The sequence below is a fragment of the Geotrypetes seraphini genome, chromosome 1, assembly GCF_902459505.1.
Source record: "Geotrypetes seraphini chromosome 1, aGeoSer1.1, whole genome shotgun sequence".
Lineage (NCBI taxonomy): Eukaryota > Metazoa > Chordata > Amphibia > Gymnophiona > Dermophiidae > Geotrypetes > Geotrypetes seraphini.
In genome coordinates, this window is record NC_047084.1 from 212,216,835 (window position 1) to 212,230,156 (window position 13,322).

Below are 13,322 nucleotides of genomic sequence, written 5' to 3' on the forward strand. Positions count from 1 at the left end.
CAGTATGGCTATTCTTATGTTCTTGTGCCTTGCTGGGAAAAGATTAGTGGCGGCAGAGAAAGTTAATGCAGCAGTGTGTACAACCAGCATGCCATTAAGAGACTGATTTAGCAGAAACCTACTGCTGAGCTTACCTGCCTTCAGGGAATAAGCAGACACGGAATAGGGAGTGTCTTTCTGAAACTAAGATATGCACTACGCAGGTGCCTTTCATGATGCCACAAGTTTCCTGGTGCTGAAGGATCAATCAGTTCAGTCCTTTGTAAGCAGGAGATCCGTACACTGGATTAAACAGTTGCCAGTAATTCATGCAGAAAGCTGGGCACAACCGGTCTGTTAAAGGAAGAAAGGAAAGGAAGGATATACCGGATAAAGGTAAGGCCAACCATCCCAGGGTATTGAGCTTTAAGACAGGCTATCACCGCAGCTGTGAATGGGAACGTGAAATCTGCAGAGAAGGGCAACATTCTCCCTGCCAATCTGACGACAAAAAAAAAAAAAGCACAATAATTAAGCTTAACTTCGCCAAAGCAAAGATTATATTATTCTATAATCTGTATGTTTAACTTCTTACGACTGATTGCAAAATGCCTCCATAATTAAAACTTCAGTGTCGCGGTGCTCACTCACAGAAGTTTCCATTACTCACATTTTTCATTCTGTATGCCAGCTTACACTAATACCTGTACATTATGTAGCTTATTCAACAAACTACCTCTGATGACTTTAATTAGTAAGAACATGATTCTGGACTCAAGTTTAGACTCTGTGTTAATCTGTTTTGGATCCAGCCTCCTAGTCAGCAATTCTACAGCTCCTGCATGAGACACCCCCCCTCCCCCTCCCCTCCAACCCCCTGCAGGGATCTGAAGTCGGTGTGCCTTCTCTGTGTCTGTATTCTGAAAGAAAATACTGCCTGGCATTGTATAAAGAATCTTTTTGGCTTTAATGAAAAATGTTGGGAAATTGTTCCACTGCCACAAAGATGGCAGTTTTACTGGAAAAACTTTATGGCCTGGATTCACGGCTGACCTGCTGATGAAGAAAAATATTCCATAAACACAGACAGATGTATTTTTGGGAATTGTACTAATAGTTCTAAAGTGTTTTTATCTTTAAGTTTAAGTTAGAAAACGTATAGCTTATAGCACTTTCATTGGTAGTTAAAGGCAAATACCCTTGGTCTTTCCCTGTCCTCAGAGGGCTTACAATCTAAATATAAACTTATGAAACATGAGTTAATATGGTCACACTGGGTAAAATAGTTCCTACTGGGTAAAATAGTTTCTGCCCTTTATAAACACATTCCAATGATAGTCTGAAGGGGAAAAGGTGGAGGGAGAGATGGAAGGGTGATCAGAATGTGGAAAAATTTTCACTCGGAAGGTTATCTCCTACACACCTCATCTTGAAAGTTTATCTGAGGACTTAGGTACCACACAATTCATGTCATTCCATTTAGGACCCCTGAGGAAGGCTGAATGTTAGCCGAAACATGGACCATGTAGGATCTGAATCTCGCTTCTGTGAGCATGTACCATCAATGACACATTCTATACCTAAATAGATCCTGAAGTTGGTTTTATCTGATTATTTGAATAAGCAATATTTCTTGGACATCCAGAGACTTGTGTTCCATCCTGTGCTTTCGTATTTCAATTTTGTTTGTGGAACTCCGGTCCTTCTTCTTTGCTTGTGGTGGCAAAACAGTAACATTTTAAGGTATATAATGTGATAGGAAACCCAGATCTTTGTAAAGTCCTTTCTTGGTATTTTCACATTACCTGATCATTGTAACTTTGAAAAAGTTCCTGGATTGTTATAAATAGCTTGAACATAATAAGGTCATTATTACAGTGCTCTGGTACTGACTGCTCCCCACCTTAGTTTCCATTGTTTCATTTGATCTGATATATTTGATCTGATATCCTTTTGAGTTGATTCTTGTCTTTAATTTCTGGACTGTCTCCACAGTGTAGCACCCTTCTTCACATTTTCTGTATTGAATGATATCAGGCACCTATTAGAGGAGAGTGTGGTGTAGTTGGTTAAAGCTACAGCCTCAACACCCTGAGGTTGTGGGTTCAAATCCACACTGCTCCTTGTGATGCTGGATAAGTCACTTAATCCCCCCACTGCCCCAGGTACATTAGATAGATTGTGAGCCCACTAGGACAAACAGGGAAAAATACATGAGTACCTTAATAAATTCATGTAAATCATTCTGAGCTCCCTTGGGAGAATGGTATGGAAAATAGAATAAATAAATTCTAGACTTTACTAACATTACAAATTAGAATGTCACAAATTTATATTTTATTTAGGAAAGTGATGAAGGCCTTCCTATTCCTGTACACTGATTTATTTTTTAATCTTTAATCTTATTGGCATGCCAAGTTTCTTGAGTTGTAATTGCATAGATCCAAGTAGGTGGTTGCAGAACCCTAAAAAACATAGGGCTCCTTTTACAAAGGTGCGCTAGCGTTTTTAGTGCATGCACCGGATTTGTGCTAGCCGAAAAACTACTGCCTGCTCAAGAGGAGGCGGTAGCGGCTAGCGCGCGTGGCATTTTAGCGTGCGCTATTCCGCGCGTTAAAGCCCTAATGCACCTTTGTAAAAGGAGCCCATAATGTACTGTATTAGATGAGTAGCACTAGTGGAATCACTTAATGCCAAATGTCTTTCTTGGGACAATTTCTCCAAATGGGTACTTTGTCACAATTGAGGACATTTATTTATTTTTAGTATTTATCTACCACTTATACATTCAGGTACTGAAGAATTTTTCACTATCTGTTCTGGGGCAATGGTTGATTAAGGGCTCCTTTTACAAAGGTGCGCTAGTGATTTTTGCGCGTGCTAAGTGCACGCTAAAATGCCGCACGCTCTAGCCGCTACCGCCTCCTTTTAAGCAGGCGGTAATTTTTCAGCTAGCATGCGCTATAGCACGTGCAATCCTGTGCGTGCACTATAAATGCTAGAGCACCTTTGTAAAAGGAGCCCTAAGTGATTTGGCCAGGGTCACAAGGAGCAGTGTGCGATTTGAACCCATTGAAGCTCTAACTCTAATTATTGAACCACAGACTGCACCACATATGCCCTGAACATTGATGGGTGGGTTGTTGAGTTTTTTTTATTTTTAATGTCAATGATAGTATTGAAGACAGCAGATAAGTTGAATATTTTATTCATTGGAGCTACTTTAATTTGAGGCTTTTTTCTCCATCATATGGTTTCTTATGGTATACATGTGTTTTTATTGCAACACTTCAGAATGGTTATTGCTAGTAAGCTGTGATTTTTGCACATACCATGACAGGAATTAATTCCACTCTTAAGCCAGGGATGTGGAATATGATCTCAGATTCTCAAATTTACTGCCAATGCTCACCGTAAAATTTGCATCTTGCCAAAGAGAATTTTCCTCTTGAGTCTATAAGATGTAATATTTATAGACATCCTATCCAGGCATGTTTGGAAATTATTTTTCTATCAAGCCTGTGGCACCCAAAACAATGGTAAATATTTCTGTGTCTTTCTGTCACATTTTCTTGGCTTTGGACTGCATTTCTTGGTAATTGAGGATCGTCTCTTTCTCTGTGTGATTCACAGAGTAATTGTTTGGAACTGACAGCTCTATGATTAATGCCAATCTAGTGTTTTTTTTCCTTATGTCCAGTTTTCATGCATCCAGCTTATTATCAGTCTGGATGGGGCTATCTCAGGTTACCATAACCTTTTTTTCACCATAATTCTCTTAGGGTCATGATCACAATGCTTTTCTGGTACTATGATGCAATGTTTACAGCACTGTTCTTCAACCGCCGGTCCGCGGACCGGTGCCGGTCCACAGAAAATTTCTGCCAGTCCACGCAGAGCCGGCAAGATCAAGTCGGCAATTAAATTTCCTGCCGACTGTGGTTCCTCCCGACTGCGGTTCCTGCCAGCCTCAGGCGATCAAGACAGGCTGCCAACGTTGGGGCCTTCCCTCTGTGAGTCTCATCTGTTAGGAAACAGGAAGTTGAAACAAAATAGGCGGGACTCAGAGAGTGAAGGTCCCGACTTCGGTAGCCTGTCTTGATCGCTGCCCCTGCCAAGTTACTGAAGAGGGCTGCGGGGAAGTTGCATTTAGAACGAGAGAGCTGCAGATACAGGTGCAGGTAGAGGGAGATGGTCAGCGTGTGCGAACAAGATCCTGGGGAGCCTTCACAGTGGCTGTCTCCCCTCCCACCAGCTCTCCTACTTGCCAGGGCAGTGATTTACCGGCAACTTCCTGCAGGCAAGTACTGAGAGCTGCTGGAAGGGGAGGAAGCCACTGTAGGAGGCTGGGAAGCTGCTGGATAAAGGGAGAGCTGTTACTGGACTTGGAGGGAATTAGGAGAGATGCTACTGGGAGGGGAGGAGGGAAAGGGATGGGAAGAGAGTTAATGTTGGATAGAGGGAGGAGGGAAGGGAGAAGAAGGAGAGATGCTGCTGGGAGGGAAGGAGGGAAAGGGATGGGAAGAGAGTTAATGTTGGATAGAGGGAGGAAGGAAGGGAGAAGAAGGAGAGATGCTGCTGGGAGGGGAGGAGGGAAAGGGATGGGAAGAGAATTAATGTTGGATAGAGGGAAGAAGGAAGGGAGAAGGAAAAAAGGAAGGAGGGAAGGGAGAAAGAAAAAAGGAAGGAAACACCTGGCAGGGAGATTACAGGAGGGGAAGGGTGTCAGGGTGGAATGGAGAGATCAGATGAGGGAAAGGGGAGAGAGAGGAATGAGAAAGTAGAGAGACATTGATGCTGGAAAGGGGGTCAGCAGAGAAATGAGAGAGGGATAAAGATGCTAGATCTGGTGTAGGAGAGATTAAAATGAAGAAGGCAGTGAAGCTGGAATGAATGATGTAAAAATGATAGAGGAGGCACAGGCTGGATGGACAGGGGAGAGGGGCATAGAAAGAAGTCAGATACATATGGAAGGGGGAGTGGGCAGACATTGGATGGAACACGCAGATGCTGGATTGAAGAGACAGGGCAGACGCTGGAAGGAAAAGAGTGAAAAGAAGATGAAAGCAGAAACCAGAGACAACAAAACGTAGAAAAAATAATTTTATTTCTATTTTGTCATTAGAATATATCAGATTTGAAATATATATCCTGCTAGAGACATAACTGGGGACTGCAGTATTCTGTTAGCATGATATTTCTGTGTAGCATTCTATAATAACTTGGCTTGTTCAGTTTTCTTGATAGTAGAGGGGATATATGTGAAGGGGAGGGGAGACAGGGGTTTTGTTGGTCCTTGCTCTGTTTATTTGTATTTATAAAATCACAATTGTTCAGAATATTGTTTCTTTTTATACTTTAATAAAATACGTTCAATATAAAATCATAACTGCGGCTTGTGCAGATGGGATCAGATGGTTTGCGGGGACCGAGCTCGCGGAGATGGGGCGTAAACAGGGTTTTTAAATTTTAGTCCTAGTAGTTTGCCGGTCCATAAAATAATTCTTTTATTTCTGCCGGTCCATGGGTATAAAAAGGTTGAAAAACACTGGTTTACATTGTTTCCAGTGAATGAAACCTGCCACTTTGTTGTGCCTTTCTGTATATAAATTTCCCACCAACAGAACTTCACAGCTTATGAGATGATTAACTGTTTCTAGCTCTTTCTTCCAGAATCTTAAAATGTCAGTAGTATCAATTTTTTCTGTGCTTCCCGTGAACCAGCTTATTCATAATTATATTATGTCCCGCAAAATCCTCATTAGAGTTCTAGGCAAGTTACAGGCAGCATATTGTTACATAGAACCTTGGGTAGAGTTAAATATGTTACAAAGAATTCTATATGCTACATTAAGATTATCAAATTGTTATCAAATTGTATATACAGTCTGAGATAATATAAATAACAGCTTATCATTAACATTCTTTTTGTTTCAGGTGACTTGTATTATTAGTCTGAGTCTCTTTGGACTCCTGGTAGGGATTTCTTAAAAAGCCATGAGGGGCATTTTCAATAGTGTGTCTAAGTCTGACTTTGGACGTCCAAAAGTTGGGGTGGGGAAACATCCATTTTCAAAACCATTAGATGTTCAAATGTTGTTGTTATTATTATTTTTTTTTTATGGGGGGGGGATGACTATTTGGACATTTTTGGTCCTTAGGATATCCAACTTTTTTGGTCACTTTGAAATGCAAAAAAACATCCAGTTCAAAATGTCCAAATCAAGCATCTTAATTGACTGGCCACAGCCCAACAGGGCAGCGAGCCACCTTAGAAAGCACTGCTGTGAACATCACCTAAAGGGTGCCAGGTACATATTTTACAAAAAAACCCTTTCAGTGTATGGTGCGCCCTCTAATACTCCCCAAAACCTACAGTGTCTACCAGTCTACCTCCCTAATAGCCCTTATGGCTACAGGTATCACCTATATGGAAGTACAGTAGGTTTTGGGTGTGTTTTGGTGAGCTCACAATTTCCACCATAAATGTAGTGGTTAAAGTGGCTTAAGGGACTTGCTACTCCTCTCTATGGTTCACTAGCCCACCCACCAGGCTACTTAGATACCTTTGTGTAGGTCTATTAGACTTTCCTATATCAGGTGCTGCTGTTCTCAAGACACATATGTACTTTTGTATTCTGATCTTAGTGGTATATGTGTGTGTGTGTGTGGGGGGGGGAGTCAGTGAGCTCTGGGGAAGGATAGGAGGTCTTTATCTCTGCACTGGTTATGTGGCCACTTTGGGTATCTTTTTAACACTTATACCCTTTTAAAACAGGTCTAACTCAAAACATATAAGTTCCATCCAGGACATCTACCAAAACATTTGTTTATTCTTGCAGAAAGTCTACATCTAAGCCTGCCCAGAGCCTGTCCAAATCCTGCCTATAACACTCCTCCCAACATGCCCCTATGAGCTCTGGATGCATAGTGGCTTAGAAGTCCCATTGAACATCCAAAATGTTGGTTTTGAAATTTGGTACTTGTACACCCTGTCAATTAGGATATTCAAGTGTCGACTTAGGTAGATATTTGGACATCTGGATGTTTTGATTATGAGCCCCCATGTTTTTAGATTTTTGTGAAACTGCGTACTGTGAATTTCAATGGGAAGCGAGTTCCATGCTTTTGCTATTTGGTAGTTGAATAATTTGCTGTGAGATTTATTGTATTTTTATATCTTTCAAAGTTGAAAACGATAGGGTCAGGTTATTAGAGTTACATTGGTCTACAGATCTATCTAACAGTTCAGTAAATCTGGGGAAGGTATTAGGGACATCACATTTTAAATGCTACGCAGCATAGTTTGAATATTATTCACAGAGATACCTAAAAGTAGAGCTTTGCAGTAGTCTAGTAGTGACATTATCGTTGACTACACTAGTATCCTGTAGCTCTGTTGGAAGAAGTAGGTCTTACCCTTCTTATTTTTTGTAATGTAAGAAAGGATTTTGGGACTAAGTTGTTAACTTGATCTTCAAAACTTAGCTATCTAAAATGACTCCTAGTACTTTGGAGGTTTTCTCAGTGTTGAAGCTGGTTCCACCTTTCAGAGTAATAGTAGATGGGATTAGGTGTGTATGTTGACCAAACCATAAGTTTGGTTTTTTCAGTGTTTATAGAATAGTTTGCAGCCAGATGCATGTGTAAATTTTAATGAGTATAATTAACATCATTAGCACTGATGTTAGTTACTGATGTTAATTGACTCATTGCTCAATTAATTTGCACACACATTTTGAACATGTGCACAAATTTAGGCATGGAATTCTGGCCACCATATATGAGGTCCATTTCTCCTTCAGCTCTAGGAATGTACAGGTTCAACACATACTGATTCTAATAGACTGTCTAATGAGCATTAAGAAATTTTATTGTTTGTATTATCCAATTTTTAAAGGTATTTAAGAAGCCAATCCACAATTCGAAAACTGTATAAAAGTATGGGAATGTTTTAAGTGATGAGGCAACCTTTCTGAAGATGGGTCTAGGGTTGTGGCCTTTTTGTGTGAAGGATTCAGTCAGGAATTTGAGGTTATTTATCTTTGTCTCCTGGGTAAGAACATACACAGTGGCTTGGCTATGTATAAGAAACGGTGAAGATTAGAAGCTGGAACTGTGAAGGTAACTGCAATATGACCTTTGCTGATACAAAGTACGAAGTCCAAAAATTTTTAATGAAAAAAAAGGACTTGGTGTATTATTAATATCAAAACAATATATAGTAGAGATACCCATGCTTATTGCCAATCACTCATATGTAGGCCTGAAAAACCCTAGCCTATATTTCCAGCACCTACTTTCAACATGGTTGTGATTCTCTAAATGGAACTGTCACATGACTGACATGCAATCAGTGCCACTTTTATAAGTGGCCACCATTAACAGCGCTGTTTAGAGAATCCGGCCCTATGTGCTTACACAAGATTAGGCTTAGTTAGAAAGTTGGGTAGGGTTGTTCTTCACATTAAAAGCTTGCTGTCCTCAGCTGAGACAAGGTTTCTGACACTACTAAGAAGATTAAGAATCTCAAATATCTTTTTTTTTCTTTTCTTGTTGGGAAGTACACCAAAGACATGCCAGGAGTAATACGTTAGGTAAAACAAACCAACCTATCATTCAAACACACAGCACCTACTTAGGCAAGATTCTATATTGTGCAACCCAAGTTGCATAGTACAGATTTGCATATGCAACTTAATCATTTAACAAGCTAATCAGTACCAATAATTGGCAATTAACATCTAATAAATAACATTAATTGATAATAATTAGAAGTTACACAGACAACTTTCTAAGCGTATTCTATAAAGTGATGCACATAAATTCTAGTGCATGAATTAGGGAGGAACATCAATGGATCATCAGCATTCCTAAAAGTTAGGGGCACTGTTAAAAATAAGAACTTAAGAACATAAGAATAGCCTTACTGGGTCAGACCAATGGTTCATCAAGCCCAGTAGCCCATTCTCACAGTAGCCAATCCTAGTATCTGGCCAAAACTTAAGGAGTGACAACCTTCCGTGCTACCAATCCAGGGCAAGCAGTGGCTTCTCCCATGTCTTTCTCAATAACAGACTATGGACTTTTCCTCCCGGAAATTTTCCAACCTTTCTTAAAACCAGTTACGCTATCCGCTCTTACCACAACCTCTGCTAATGCGTTCCAGAATTTAACTATTCTCTGAGTGAAAATTTTTTTCCTCCTATTGGTTTTAAAAGTATTTCCCTGTAATTTCATCGAATGTCTCCTAGTCTTTGTAATTTCTGACGGAGTGGAAAATCGATCCACTTGTACCTATTCTACTCCACTCAGGATTTTGTAGACTTCAATCATATCTCGCCTCAGCCATCTCTTCCAAGCTGAAGAGCCTTAAACTTTTTAGTCTTTCCACATACAAGAGGAGTTCCATCCCCTTTATCATCTTGGCCGCTCTTCTTTGAGCCTTTTCTAGTGCCGCTATATCTTTCATGAGATAAGGAGACCAGAATGAACGCAATACTCCAGATGAGGTTGCACCATGGAGCGATACAGAGGCATTATAACATTCTTAGTCTTGTTAACCATCCCTTTTTTAATAATTCCTAGCATCCTGTTTGCTTTTATGGCCACCGCCGCCGCACATTGGATGGAAGGTTTCATTGTATTGTCTACGATGACACCCAGATCCTTTTCTTGGGTGCTAGCATCCGGTAACTGTGATTTGGGTTATTCTTCCCAATGTGCATTGATTTTCATTTGCCCACATTAAATATGCCTGATACACACACAACTTAGGCACGGGTAGTACCTAAATGTTAATCATGCTTAGAGTCACGCTTAGAGGGCCAATCACTATCTAATATAATAAAATGATAGGCCGCGCATGCGCACTAAAAAAAACGTGTTCCCTGATCCGTCGCGAAAACACGAGTGCGCATGCGCGGGTTTTACGTCACAGCCACCTCACAATATGGAAGTTTCTTCATACGTTGACGATCGCCTCCACAAGCCTTCTCCCAGCCACCTGACGATCGCCTCCACAAGCCGGGACTGAGGTACAAAGACCGCCTCCTCCCCCCCCCCGGGACGAACCGAAAAACTGACCCCGCCGCTCGGGACCCAAGTCCTTTGCCACCCCACCCTTCCCTTCCCGCGGACCCCAGGAGGAGTCGGTTTCCGTGTCGTCGTCGCCACCATCCCCCCCCCGCGCACACTAACCCCTTCACGCGATCTGACTGCTACCCTTACTCCCTTGCCGCCCCCCCTTCACGCGGTCCCCACAAACCTCTCGCCTCTAGCAGCGGCCGCAGCACTCTACACACGCTGCTTCGCTGCCTTCAACTGCCCTGATTGCTCCACCGCTTCCCTGATGACATCATCAGAGATGTGGCAAATCAAATCAGGGCAGTTGAAGGCCGTGAAGCAGCGTGTGTAGAGTGCTGCGGCCGCTGCTACAGGTGAGAGATTTGTGAAGAGTTGCTGCTGACCAGGGGAGCAGAGAAGAGAGACCGGGGGAGCAGGGAAGATGTGCTGCTGAGCGGGCGATCAAGGAAGAGGGACCAGGGGAGCAGGGAAGAGGTGCTGCTGACCAGGGGAGCATGGAAGAGGTACTGCTGACCGGGGGAGCAGGGAAGAGGGACCGGGGGAGCAGGGAAGATGTGCTGCTGACTGGGGAAGCAGAGAAGAGGGACCGGAGGAGCAGGGAAGAGGAACCGGGGGAGCAGGAAAGAGGTGCTGCTGACCAGGGAAGCAGGGAAGAGGTGCTGCTGACCGGGGGAGCAGGGAAGCGGTGCTGCTGACTGGGGAAGCAGGGAAGAGGGATCGGGGAAGCAGGGAAGAGGTGCTGCTGACCGGGGGAGCAGGGAAGAGGTGCTGTTGGACCGTGGTGGGAGGGAGGGGCGTAAAAATGGGTTTGGAGCTGGGGCTGAAAATAGGGCACATGTGAGGGAAGGAGGCTCTACTAGCACCCGTTAATGTAACGGGCTTAAACACTAGTTCTCTATATATAGCAAGAATCTTTATAGAATTGTGCTAATTGCTGTTCTGATCAGCACTGATTTTTAGGTGCCATATATAGAATTTGGGGGTTAGTCTGTATGTGAAGATTGGGTGGTTGTATGAGTAGCAAAAAGAGACAAACTAAGGATGTGCATTTGTTAAGTGTACATCTGTTTTCTTAGGGACTTTTTCATTAACCTAAGTTAAGAAATGGGCTTAGCATGCTCTTATGCAAGTTTTCATGCGGATTAATTAATGTGCAGATAACTGATTTGTATGACTTGAATGGGATAGTTATTAAGACCTTATTGCATATTTTTTGCCATTTAAAATGTTTAAAGGCAATAACGTGCATTCTCTTTCTTAATGCATTTTAATATGAAGTACTGTGGGTTATATAGTCATGAGATGCAAGGCATGCAAAACAGCTCAGTACTATGTAAATTGAACAACAGTAACTTGTGTTAAGCACCACAAGTTTGTTATTTTTTGGAATAATACTGCCAGCTTGCTTCTGTCATAGAAGGCAATTTAAAGGAGCCTTAGCAGACCCCTAGTGTCCTCTTCCAATGAGAATCCCTCACAGCCAATGAATTGACTTGAGGAGAGGGGTAATGCGACGGCTCTTGTGAACTATAAGTTGTGCGGCTAAATTTTGCACGGATTAAAGGGGAAGAGAGATGGTTGTTTAGGAGACCTGAGAGAAGCAAGTTGAAGTAATATAAGCGAATCACGCTTGGATTTGTCTGTAAGTATGATATGTTTTAATTCAGAACCTTGCTTTGCTTCCTGTTGAGGATTCCTGCTTCCTGTTGTTGTTGCTTCCTGTTGAGCTGTGGTATATTTCTTTTCCATGCTAGAAGAACTAGAGAGTTCTAAAGTTTATAGCAGGAAGGATACTTACATAGTCCCCTAAAAGGTAGTTTCACATTTAACTGAGGAAAGCCGTGCTGGCGCCAAATGTATGTAAGTCCACTTGGATGAGCAGAATTAAAAGTCAATAAATAAGATACAGGTGATGCCTTTTTTATTGAGCTACTGACACATTTGTGGCCAGGTTTCCAGAGCTTTGCTGTCTTCCTCGAGTCATTAGAGTTTCACTGCCTAATAAATTCTGTATTTATATGAAATTAACAGATCGCCACTATAGGATTATTTGTTCGTGTAGCTGATAATTTTAGTAATTTACTTCTTTGCTATGTATTTTTTTAACCTGGAGTGTAAGGATGGAAGATGGCACAGGAAGGTTTTATGGGAGAGGATCTTTGCTTTGCTTTTCTCTAGTGCAAGCCCAGGCGAACCAAGAGGTTATTCAGGCAAAATTCTTGTCACTCAAGTACAACAAGTTATTTGAGAAATTGCTGCAACTTGCTAATAATAAAATGTTTTTGTCATTCAAGATGGATCTTGTCTTTGGTTTTGAACTGAATTACATTTGCAGTATTCATTGGCATGCATTAAGCTGGGCTCCAGACTGGACCTGTAGAGCACTGGATTCCTTACAGGTTCCAATACCTTTTATTGGGGAAGCTTAAGAATTTTCTAATGATTAGAGTTATCAGACATCCAAATTTCACCAGATATGTCATTCTTTTGAGGAACTGTCCGGGGGTCTGGATGGCTTTTAAAAAAAAACGGCACTTTAGCCGGGTTTTGAAAAGCCTCCTCTCAATCGTGTCAGGCAGGAGGCAATCCTCGTATGCGTGGGTACCACGAGATGGCATCACGTGACATCGCGGATGCGCAGATTGCCTCCTGCCCGACCAAAGCAGGCAGCAGGGCACGGAGCTAGTACAGGACTGGGGCAGAGATGGGCAGGCCTGGGCGCTGGTCTAGGGATGCGATTTATAAATATACAAGACTATACAGCCTTCTTTTTTAGAGGAGAGGAGAGACGGGGGACAGACTTTTAAATACTTGAAAGGTATTAATATAGAACCAAATCTTTTCCAGAGAAGGGAAAATGGTAAAACTAGAGGGCATAACTGGAGGTTGCAGGAAGACTTATGTTCTGGTATTCTTTTTCACGGACAGGGTGGTGGATGCCTGGAATGCCCTCCCGAGGAAGGTGGTGGAGAGGAAAACAGTAATGGAATTCAAAAAAGTGTGGAATAAACACAGCAGATCTCTAATTAGAAAACAAATGACATAAATTAAAGAACTAAGGCTAGTATTGGACAGACTTGTGCGGTTTGTGTCCTATTTATGGTGATAAGGAGGGGGTATGTTACTATGACGCATATAGTCTCAGAAACCCGTGTGCAGTGTCTTTGGCTAATCTTCATGCCGATCCTGTGTTAGGTATTGACAGTCTAGTCAGAATCTGTTACTTAAAGGCAAACTAGGTATTTTCATTGCAATGT

General features: G+C 42.0%; 1 protein-coding gene across 2 annotated transcripts in view; it reads left to right on the forward strand.

Annotated features, from left to right (window-relative positions):
• Positions 1 to 223: 223 nt before the first annotated feature.
• Positions 224 to 13,322, forward strand: part of LNX1 (ligand of numb-protein X 1) — a 241,735-nt gene continuing 228,636 nt past the window's right edge. For both annotated transcript variants that reach the window (XM_033945384.1, XM_033945393.1), the window contains exon 1: positions 224 to 375. The gene's annotated coding sequence lies outside the window, so the exon portion shown is untranslated. The remainder of the gene's footprint in view (positions 376 to 13,322) is intronic.